Raw genomic sequence first — 12,626 nt, 5'->3', positions numbered from 1 at the left:
GACTGGCTAGAACCCTAAATTGCATGTTTATTTGTTATTCGTAAGAGAATACCACATACAGTAAAACCCAAGTGCATTTTGAGTTAAAGAGCTCTGCTTCTGTTCTGGGTAGCAGAATGTCATCATCGTTTTCCCATTTTGCTTTCTTGGTAAAGTTAAAAAGTCCTAAATGAACATCTAAATGTCTGAGTTTACATGAAACTTTTCTTAGCTCAACATTTCCAAAAACTAATGTCATTGTTTTTAGAGAAAACTAAGGAAAGAAAATGGAGGGAGTGAGGTGTGGGTGGTATTGCTAATTCTAACCTCTTGAAGTTCAGGTGTAAGTGGGACATCATTCTTGGTGATGTGTTTTCCTGGGAATGAGTGCTGACTTCACTAACTAGGAACAACAGCTAAAAAGAGTATTCCAAAGAATTTTAAGATTTCCTTCTTAAACTTTGTATGATTCATCTTTTTATAAGTTGAAACTCTTTTTATGAAGTTCTGTTACTGAATGTTGGTCTTGTACAATATATGCAAGCATAGTACAATTTGTACTATTTTACTCACTTTTAAAAGCGTTTGTGGAGTCAGGAAGGCTCTAAGAATCCACATTTGAACACATTCCAGTGATTAACTTTAATATTATAAGTTTGTTTTGTATAATTAGTACCACATTGTTATACAGGTTTGAAAATGTGAAGTCTTAAAAGATCATCACATCTAGATCTTTTATTTTACTGATGAAAACTCTGAGGCCACGATAAGAGGCTGACTCAGAGCTGTTATTTTCCGACTCACAGTCCAGCATGTTTCCCTTCTTCTAAGCCATGCTGCTGTATATACAGTTTTTTTTAATTGAATGACTAAATGTTTCAAGGAAAACAATGTAGATTTTTAAATGTATTTTTAAAATTATATTGGACTATTTGCTATAGTGAATATATAGCTAAATGAATCTCTAATTTGAATCTCCTAGATAAACTAAAAATATATATTCTACTTGATTTATCTGAATAGAATAAACCTTTTGTAGTTTAGACTTTGAACATTAGAGAATGTAAAATATTATATAGAATAAAAATATATTTTAAAAGATTCTTATAGAAAACATGACATTTAAATATACTAAATTTGCACTGAATTTGTGATAATGGAATATGTTTCTTAGGTTCCAGTGATTTCAGGCTTTTAAAATAGATGTGAGTATATTGTTAAATATTTTGGTAATAATTACATTAGTCTTGTACCATGAACATTACAAGTTTATTGTAATGTGCTTTAAAATCCTTAGTAAAAATATATCTTGATTGTTTTCAGTTATGTTTGATACTGCATATGTACATAGTCCCTATTTAGCTTAGTAAGGTAATAAAAATCCTAGCATATTTCATTGTATCAGTATGCAAATGTATTTACATAGGAATAAGTTTAGGTTTCCTTAAAGAGGGCAACAGAATTGAAAACTGAGGCCAACAAATAAATGAAAGTTTCTCTAAATCCATTGGATAATAGAGGCAGTGTTAAGGCTAACCATAGTGTTGAACTAAACAGAGGGATTACTCCTGGGTTTTGCATCAGTTGTTTTCTGCCGGGTGGCCTCACTTGTCAAAAGTTTAACAGGCAAACATTCACATAGGCACACTGAGAAAAGAAGTATGCTTAATTCCATCAAAGCTTTAAAAAAATCAATCATTAATTTATTCTTCAATTGTTGGTCATTTGTGAAAAGCATCTGGCCTTTAAGTCATAGGATCCCAAACACAAGTACAATGTGAACACTTGTGAAGACGCTTCAAATTTGGTGTAATGTAAAAAAGGTATATTAGCATGTGTGTAGTTATATCTCAGTATACAACTGTATTTGTTTATTCATAATGCTTTAACTCCACTTTGTTTTTGGACTTTGAAATTGTTATAAATGCAAATGTAATTGCTTTAAAATATAGAAACTGTTAATTGGCAGCTTTAAAAAGTCCTGCTTTTTTACATGTCTTTTCATGGTTATTTAGCCGAGTGGTATTTCAGCAATCTTGGCATTGCAAGTCAAAAGTGTTTTCTAATGAAGTTTAAATTCAAGATAGTAAATACATTTTTCAAATAGTTTCAGGAGAGACATACCCTATTTTCCATATGGCTAAGTAATTGTTAAGATGTTTGTTTTAAAGCTGGACTTAGACACTCCTGACTGCTCTTTAATTTGATAGAGCTAGTCCAAATGATTTTTTTCAAGAAACTTTGGTGGGAGAATGCAGTGAAGTAGATAAATGATTTTGCAGCTATACTCATATTGCAAAGTATAGAACTAATTCAGTCATTATTACTATAGTAACAGCATTTTTTAATAACTTTAAAGCTAGCTGTAGAACAGTTCAATGCTGTGGTACATTTAAATATTAAGCCTTAAGTTAGGTCTAATATTCTAACAATGTATAATTAGGCTCACACCATAACCACAAATTTATACCTTTAAAATGTAGAAGAATACGTAAAAAGAACCCTTGAAGGGTAAAAATTAGAGCTTAAAATAGAAATAAAGAAGAGTTACATCATTTTAATTATGTGCTCTAATATAATATGAATAGTTGATATATAAAAACTATAGCTGTCCCATGACAACATATTAAGTCTAATGGTTTGTTACTGTACAGAGAAAATAAATGTGAAATAACCAAATGCTTCTGTGTTGGAGATTTCATATAGAAATGACTTGAAACAGAAATTCTTACTCTTAAAATTTTACCAGATGACACTTAAACTATATTTCACTCCCCACTGCTCTTTAGCTTTCCCTGGTTTTTAATAATTACTAATTAAGAAAAACTATAAACGCTATTTAAAAATAAGGTTTGATTCTAAGCAAAATAATGACTAATAGTAAAAGTACTTTTTTCACGGGAAAATACTAATCTCTAGACGTTTATCTCAGTGCCATAAGTATATTATAATAAGATGATCATGTTTTTAAAATGTATATTGAAAGTCAATTTTAATATTTATGTCATATGTAGAATTTATCTGTAAACTTTGTTTAGCTCTCATTTCAGAGGTACTGGTATCTCAAGTACTGTTAGGATACTAGGGATGAGAGGAAAATCACTTAAAACTGCTTGCAAAATATAATGTTTGAAATGGTTCTTTGAGAATGTGCAGATTATGGCTTGCATAGGGACTGCTTCCAGCTCTCTGGGAAAATGGACTGTTGACATTCTTTTGGGTCATCATCCAAGATAGGAGGGCAACCACAAGGATTTAGTAGATAGATTCATCCCCAAAGACCATTATCCATTTCATTGCAACTTGGAAACATTCATGTTGAATAGTAGCATTAATGTAGCCCATTTAGCTGTTCAAAGTGAGCCTTATGTTTAAAAAAAAAAAAAGAAAGAAAGCAAGAAAGAAAAGAAAAAGAAGATGACGATGAAAATCAAACAACTAGGGTAATAACTTATTTAAGCCTTCTAAGTGGTATTCTTTATTTACATATTCTAAAGCACAAACTATTTTTTTTCTTTATACTATTTTAAAAAATAGAATTGAGGTCTATTATAGTGAGCAGTGAGCTTTTGAATTTTAACTAAGTGAATCAGTCCTGCATGTTGCTTGTTAGTCGTTTGTGACAGAGTGAAAATAAATTAGTGTTTTAATGTTGTGTTCTGAAATGAGTAGCAACATTTTTAAAAAATTGAATATTATATCATTTAGGTTGTTTCTAACTCTTTTTGGACTTTATGATTCAGGCAAAAGAGAAAAGCAAAGCTCTGATAAACGCTTTGAGGGTATGTACTAAGATTCACATACATGCCTTTTTTTTATAAATGGTGGAAAAAAAAACTTTTTGACTCAAACTAGAATGATACTATATAGGACTGAATGTGCAGGAAAGGTTCCCACAATGCATTGTGCAAACCTAGGGCTCTCAAATACCCTGCTGCTTTGAACCACCCCCCCCTCCAAAAAAAAAAAAAAGACAAAAGCACAATGAAATAGAAAGCTTACCACTGGTAGCTTTCAAAACGACAAACTAGGCAAACTATACATCTCCACCACTCCAATTTTGTCAGAATGCTAATGAGCTTGCTCTGATCTTTACTCGGCTTCCCGTGTTTTCTACATCTTCAAGGACCACATGGCGCTAGCAAAATAAAGACAACTAAATGAGAATTTCGAATGCTTTTTGTGTTAGGACCTGGTGCTTTTCAGTGGACGCACTCGTTGAATATTCTCAACTTAAAAGAGTACAACAGGGGGTTGGGTATGAACTTTTTAACAGGAGGAAATTTGTACAGAAGTAAATTAGTGAGATGAGGAAAATATGAGAAAAATTTCTGATTAATTTCCACTCCATAATATCAATGACACCTTCAGCCCCACTCATACTCTTCTAACAAGAGATGCTGATAAAAGATGAATGATTCTGTGTTGTTCACAGTGAATGTTTAGTGGTTTTTTAATAGCAGCATTCTACATAAAAGGCACCAGGAAGTACTCCGCATTAGCAGTTGAGATCACTAGTTAATAGGATGATGTCTTTTAGCTTTTGTCACAAGATTATTAGAAAGGATGGGTTTCTGTTCTCATCTTTGCATAGTTTGGAGTGCCTGTTGAGTACAAGTGCTAAAATACAGGTTTCTCAGTATTGTTTCTCATGTAAAGCAAAAAGCCTTTTAATGCAACACCTTTTTCCGTTTTTACCAGGTGATTTTGTTATTGATCTCTAATCTGCCCCTTTAGCTGTATTAAATGCTTGAAGTGTTCTGCTTTTCACTGTAGCCTTGATGCTAGCTATTTGTGTTTGTAAATTCATTAACATTAAAACAGGATCTATATAGAACATTTGATTCTGTGACTTAGATAATGGCAGTTTATGTAGTTTTATGTTTAGGGTGTAGATAACAAAAAGTTAAGATTGCCTGAATAAATACTATAAAAATATGTTCTTAGATTTAAAGAAACATACTTTTATGTGATTTAAATTACATATTGGTAAGGGGCATTTTTTCACTAGCTCTGTGTCTTTTCCGCAGCAATCACTGCACACTTGTGAGGAGATGAGGAGTAGTCAACTCCATCTCTGACCACACCCGTATCTGGAAGGGGACAATGAAAACCAAAACTGGGGACATTTTTATATACAAAGATACCTGAATTTAGAGTTAAACTGATTCTCTACAACTAATAAATAACCAGGAAAGGAAGTTTGGTACAGTAATACTTTCAGGTTGTGTGGGGAGAAAAAATTTGATGATGTTTTTCACATTCACCGTATATATTTCTGATATTTCTCTATTCTTTAAATTTTATCTTAACCTGAAAATTAAATTTTTGTACAGTAAACTTTGTTCATATTGCTTAAGGTATTGCCTCTGTAATTTATTCACACTTCTAAAAATGAAGGGGCAGAAACCCTATAATAACAGAAATAACTTGGACAACTCTAGTCAATAAAGTCAGCAAAAAAAATAGAAACTATCTTTTAAATATAACAACAGAGGGTTTCTTAATATCTGGCTATTCCTTGTTCTCTATCATTTAGTGCACTATTTCTGTGCTTTTTACAACTAGGATGGGAATTAGAATTCATGTGATAAAATGTCTCCATTTTGTAGAGGTTCTTTTTTTAAAAGACATAGTATGTATGCCTATTTTTATACAAATTACAGTAAGAAGCCATACCATTGAAAAATACTCATTAAACTAACTGAGATACCTGTATTGGCATTTAGGTTACAAAACTGAAAAAACAAGCTTAACTATAACTTTCATTAATGATATTTTTTTTAAATCATTACATAACATGGTGAAATAGAAAATAGAAGTTTTAGCTTATTAAAGACGAATGTTTCCATTTGATCTCTTCTGACATAAAATGTGAAATGGACAAGATTATAATATTGTCTCTGGAAAGGAACTTTTAATAAATAGAAACAAAATAAGTAAGGGAATTTGGTTCTGTAAAGCAAATACAGTTAGCTTTAAAGTTCTGTAATAGTACTTAGCCTGTTGTTCTCCACTAAACTAATTGTAACTGACAGTTCATAGGACATTGAATCTGTGCATAATAAAGAAATCAGTTTTTTTTAAAAAACGTATGTTCGAAGATTTTCTTCAAAGTGAGTGTTTAACACAATTTCCAAAGGCAAAGAGCTTATCCTTTGATAGTTTCTAAGAGTTGATAAAATCTATTCCTTTCTGGAAGTAAAATGCTAACATACTTTTGGTAACTGTGGTGTTATAAGTCTAGTTTGAGCGCCTCTGTGTTTTCAGCTATGTCAAGATTTTAGTTACTTTGTGTCATCTAACTCCAAGAATGCAGAATAATATAAAATCATTTCTAATTGCAAGGAGTGATACAACTTCATACAATTACATTCTAATCCAATATTTAGAAAAATAAAAAGCATAAAAGAACATGTCAAACAATCATTTGTCACATGCATAATTAGCAGTCATAGCCAGGTGGAAGAAACAGTGAGTCAGGGCCCAGCTTTCCAAGGTCTCCATGTGAACCTTCTCTCTGGTGCTTCTGTCCATTAGGACCAAAGCCCATCTGTCTTCCTTTGCTGTTAGCATAATTATAGGCGAGGCTTTCTTCAGTACTTAATCCTCAGTATATACCTTCATCTGAAAACATGGGCTCAGCCCTTCCAGCAGTGAGTTGGAACCCTGGCTGAGAGAATGATAGCCAGGATCTCATTCTAGTGTTTACTTTATTCATTCCTGCTTACTAGCTCAGCTTCATAGCTGTGAGCCTCAATTTCCACTTTATTAGAATGAGGACACTATGGCTTTAAAAATAAAAGTTGGGGCAAAAAAATCTAACTGCAGTTTTCATAAAGGATGAGATTCTTTTAATCTTCTATGTCTTGTGATTTTCTTTTATTCAAAAAATATTTTTTGAGCCCTGTTATGTCTAAGGGACTACACTGAGAGTAGAAACTTAACCCTGGTTACTGAATATAATCGATTCAGATTGTGTCACACTGAGGTAAGGGTGGTATGGTGTGGCAGCTAAGAGAATTGGGAGAATTAAATTAGATACCTTATATCAAGTATTTGCAATGAGCCCAGTATATATACCAAGTTCAATGAATGTCAACTATTATTATTTACATGCTCTCTTTAATACTTAAATTTGTCAAGGTCACCTTTGAAATAAACTACAAAAAGATGAAAAACACTAATATGCCTGGCTGGTGTAAGTCGGTGGATTGAGCAGTGGCCTGCAAACCAAAGAGTTGCTGGTTTGATCCCCAGTCAAGGCACATGCCTGGTTTGTGGGCTGGTTCCCCTACTGGGGGTGCACGAGGGGCAACCACACATTGATGTTCTCTTCCTCTCTATCTCCTTCCCTTCTCCTCTCTCTAAAATAAATAAATAGATAGATAGATAGATAGATAGATAGATAGAATGTTAGAAAAAAAAAGAAAAACCAATATGTTAGGAATGATATCACCATCAAGCGTTAAATAAAATATTATAATATTGCTTTTGTACATTTATATATTTTATTTATTATTATATATTGCAAATATATTGGGATAGGCCTTTGTTGAAAATAAGTGACTAGAAATACAATGTAAAGAAAATAGTAAAATTTGTTTTAAAAAGGGAGTTTACATTTGAAAGTGCTTGAAGTACTTTTGCTCTTTATTTTTTTACACCTTTAATTTTAAAAATTGGTAACATTCCAAAATTCTTTTATTTCCATAGTCTTTCCCTTATGTAGTTATGCAGAAAATTAAAACTAAAAAAATTAAAGTTGTCATACTTCCAGAATTTCTTTACTCTCAAAATGTGTTCAACTGCATCAAACATCTTTAATATTTTTCTATCTGCATTTCATTATTTGGATTATTTGAAGAAGGAAAGTATATAAATTATATCTAGATGTAGTAGAAATCAAGTGTTATAGGATTATTCTACTTCATGCATTAGAAACATTTGTTTCTTCTCTCCTTGGCACTCACTGTATGTCCCAGCTTTTTGCTATAAGTATAAAAAGACTTTTTACAGTCTTTAAGTATATAGGTAACTTTTTCATCTGCTGACTCATGTTTGTTCATTTATCCAGAAGGACAAATGTATATAATTTCTACCTGTGACATTTAAAAAGTACTTTCCACTACTACAAATTTTGAATTGAAAATATGCAATACAATTTTTGAACCTAAATAATTATCACATCACCAGAATTTTCCATTTGGAACATGTCTGTTGCCTAAAGTGAGGTACATCCTTATTCTAGACTGCAGTAAAAAAAAGTTAACACTTAAAAGAGAGAAATTCCAGGAAAATGTGTTTTTCTCAGCAACTATCTATGAAACAAAATTTAGGCATTTGAACTGATTTGGCAGCAACATGTTTTTCTTCTGAATGTGAAATTAAACTTGTGTAATGTCATGCCAATGCTAAAATAACATACATGGAATATCACCCTTTCTTTAAAAAAAATCTTGTTATTTATTTGTGAAAGGGTTAAGATAGTGGTTCTCAAAGTTTTGTTTCCATAAAAAACACCTGAGGAGTTTGTTAAAAATAGAATCCCAAGCCCTGCCTAAAAAATTCTGATTGAGTGAATCTGAGGTGAGGCCCTGAATTCTAGTTGATTCTAACATAGGTGACCCACAGACCACATTTGAGAAAAAAGGGGCTAACAGTATGCTACACTCACAGTGTTACAAGTGCTAAGGAAATAGTACAGTATTATAGATTTAAGAGCATAGACTTGAAAATCGGCAAGACCTTGGCCAGAATCTGGGTGGTTTAATTTTTATAAAGGCTAATATAACTTATTTCATAAGGTTATTGGTAGGTAAAATGTATTCATACAGATAGAGATAAAGTTTATATGACTACTTAGCACAGAGCCTGGGAAAGGGTTAGCACATAATATAAAAGTAGTAGTTGCGATCATCATAGTGACAATTTAACTATTTATTGTTGTTTCTATCTTTAAAAGTTTCCTTAGCCGCTAAGTAATATGTCCATCTCCCATTCTTTCATAACTCCTCGCTTCCCTCAACAAATATGTATGCACATGCACACACACAAACACACATGCATGCTCACTCTCTCCCCCAAGAAATGCCTGAAGAACTGGTTTGGTGTTTTGGCATAAGATTGGAAAGTTGTGAGATTTTTTTTTTAACCCTTGACTTATATATATAAAATAAGTGATAGTTGTATGAACATTTTGGTAACTAAATAAACTAGGAGGAAGCATTAGGAATTTGGCTAGACTCTCAATCTATATGTTTCATTGAATTGATATACTAATTGAGTTCTGTGAATCATTTCCAGAAATAAACAACTTAAGCATTGTATTTTGAGAAATTTATTTTAGGACATGCATGTGAGAACCAACTTTGCAAATACATTTCTCCTCTTTGGTTTCATCTTGACACTCTCCCAAGAAGCTTAAACAAGATTTCATAATTTTTGTTTTGTTAAAAATGACATCAGAGGACTTCTGGCAAGATGGAGGCATAGGTGGACGCACCGTACCTACACACACAACCAAGATTAGAACAACGACAATTTAGAGCTAGAATAACACCCAGAACTGATAAAGAATTTACCTGAATGGAAGTCGGACAGCCAAGAAGTTGAAGTAAACCCATTCATCCAGACTGTAGGAGGGGCAGAGAGGAGGAGTGGGCCCAGGTCGAAGTGTGCACAGAGATAGGGGAGGACTGGGCACATAAGGCACCGGGAGGGAGCTCGTAAGCCTTCCGGGATGTGCAAGGTTGCAGGGGTAGACCCTGAGTATGCAAGCAGCGGCTGGCGGACCCAGTGAGGCGGCATCATGGACCAGGGCAGAACACGCAACCCAGGATCCCAGAGAAGGGACTGAGATCCCTGGAGAATGGAACTACCGCCATTGTTCCCCCCGCCCCCACCCCCACATACAACGTCACAATCTAGTGACTGGGGTGCCCAGCCCAGGTGAACACCTAAGGCTCCGCCCCTCACCGTAACAAGAGTGACCAGACCAAAAAAAAGGAGAGAGAGAGAGAGATGTCTCCAACAGACGAACAGATCAGTCCCCCAGGACTCATCCTTTTGAGCGACCAAGAAATAGCCAATCTATCAGATGCACAGTTCAAAACACTGGTGATCAGGAAGCTCATGGAATTGGTTGATTTTGGGCGCAAATTACATGAAAAAAATGCAGATTACCATAAAAGAGATGAAGGAAGATGCTCGGAGAACCAATAGTGAAGGGAAGGAAACTGGGACTGAAAACAACAGAGTGGACCAGAAGGAAGCAAGAAACAACCAAGCAGGAAAGCATGAAGAAATAAGAATTCAAAAAAACGAGGAGAAGCTTAGGAACCTCCAGGACATCTTTAAACATTCCAACATCCGAATTGTAGGGATACCAGAAGGGGAAGAGGAAAAGCAACAGATTGAGCACGTATTTGAACAAATAATAAATGAGAACTTCCCCACTCTGGCAAAGGAAATAGACTTCCAAGAAATCCAAGAAGCTCAGAGAGCCCCAAAGAAGTTGGACCCAAGAAGAAACACACCAAGGCACATCATCATTACATTAGCCAAGGTAAAAATGAAGGAGAGAATCCTAGAAGCAGCAAGAGATAAGGGGACAGTCACCTACAAAGGAGTTCCCATCAGACTGTCAGCTGATTTCTCAAAAGAGACCTTGCAGGCAAGAAGGGGCTGGAAAGAAGTATTCCAAGTCACGAAAGACAAGAATCTACATCCCAGATTGCTCTATCCAGCAAAGCTTTCATTTAGAATGGAAAGGTAGATAAAGTGCTTCTCAGATAAGGTCAAGTTAAAGGAGTTCATCATCACCAAGCCCTTATTTTATGAAATGTTAAAGGGACTTATCTAAGTAAAGAAGATAAAGAAAAAACATGTATAGTAAAAGGATGGCAAACTCACAATTATTGACAACCACACCTAAAGCAAAACCAAAAGAAACTAAGCAAACAACCAGAACAGGAACAGATCCACAGAAATGGAGATCACATGGAGGGTTAGCAACAGGGGAGTGGGAGGAGGAGAGAGGGGAAGGTACAGAGAATAAGTAGCATAGATTGTAGGTTGAAAATAGATAGGGGGAGGGTAAGAATAGTATGGGAAATATAGAAGCTAAAGAACTTATGACACATGGACATGACTAAAGGGGGGGATATGAGTGGGAGAGGGTGTACAGGGTGGAGGGGAGTGAAGGGGGGAAAATGGGACAACTGTAATAGCATAATCAATAAAATATATTTAAAGAAATGACATCAGAGATGGCTAAGCATGTAGGATTGCCTCCTCAGTTCAATTAAAATCATGGGAGTTTATGGAAGGATGCAACCTCTGCTCCAACACCTTTCTCCCAGTTTCCCCACATGGAAACACTTTTCTTAAACAGATGTTAATGTACAGAGACAACTGGATACATACTGACCATTACTAGGTTCTTAATCTTTGAGGTAGAACTGTCCAGTTGATATGACCTTCTTTTTATTGTTTATAAACTCACAAAGTTCTGCTTTCAAACCATTGTTCATTCCATTGTGGAAACATTACCAGTCTGTCTTGTAGTGGATTGTAAATTGTGTCTTTATTTTAGCTACTAGTTATGTTTTTAACATTTTTCATAGGCCTCCCTATGCGTTGCATAAGAAAACTGAACATATATAGTCTTTGCATCTGTTCCTTGTCCACACATGTCACTTTTAAGCTGAAATGTGAAAGTCATTCATCCACTCAGAGGAGCTATTACCTCAGGAAAAGTTTATAATAGAAGTCAAGGGAAAACTGTTGAGCTGGTATCTATTTTTTTAAAAATTAAATCACATATTTTTAAATGCTTAATACTACTGTTTGTTTTTTAAATGGGGGATTAGAAGACAGTTCTAGAGAGTGGAAGATTAATAAAAAATTCTGTGATGATCTTTACACCTGAGTTGATAACATTTGATACAAATATGTATGTATAAACAGTTATTTTCCTGAGGGAATATAGTAGACTTTACCAACAAAATAAAAGTATATGAATTAGTTTTCTCCTGTTTTTAGGCTGGTGACATTGAGTGGGAAATGATATGTAAATTCACTATACACAGGGCTATGAACATCTAACTTGTGAGTCCTGCTTTTTCTGACTGATTATATACTTTACCCACCCTGAAGCTACCCAACCCCACTCCCCCAATGCCAGCTCACTCTGAATTAATAGCACCACTTGGTGGCCAAAGTGAGGAATTGTGTAGAGCCCCAGCATTTCTTCCCCACCAGCAAGCATGTTTTCTTCCACTAGACAGACCTGGTCATAGTTGTATCTGTTGTGCTTTTGAAGGATCTAGCTTTGTAAGGAAAGTTAAACATAAGTCAAGCAAGATACTCAGACTGATATAAATTTTTTTAATTGAAAATAAAAATAGTTTTGTATTTCACCTACAAAATAACTTTCCATAAAAATAAGTTACTGAAGTAGTCATAATATTTTAATTTATCATAAGAATAAAATGACAGAAAGCCAAAATTTAGAAGTTTTAACAATTTGTTTTCATGCAAGTGGTTGTTTTGAGCCTTACAAAATTGTTGATGTAGACGAGGGAGCTATTTTGCCAAATTCTGAACTCAATAATATTAAGAGGAATATTGAGTACTAAACAGAC

At 34.2% G+C, this 12,626-nt stretch overlaps 1 protein-coding gene across 8 annotated transcripts in view; it reads left to right on the top strand.

The window, feature by feature from the left end:
• EHBP1 (EH domain binding protein 1) overlaps window positions 1–12,626 on the top strand; it is a 364,981-nt gene that overhangs the window by 329,597 nt on the left and 22,758 nt on the right. The window lies entirely within an intron of this gene.

Source organism: Phyllostomus hastatus, unplaced genomic scaffold (assembly GCF_019186645.2).
Source record: "Phyllostomus hastatus isolate PE091 unplaced genomic scaffold, TTU_PhHast_1.1 phas_scaffold_78, whole genome shotgun sequence".
NCBI classification, from domain to species: Eukaryota; Metazoa; Chordata; class Mammalia; order Chiroptera; family Phyllostomidae; genus Phyllostomus; species Phyllostomus hastatus.
Note: the sequence above shows the minus strand (reverse complement) of the source record. Positions and strands in the feature narration are given on the sequence as shown.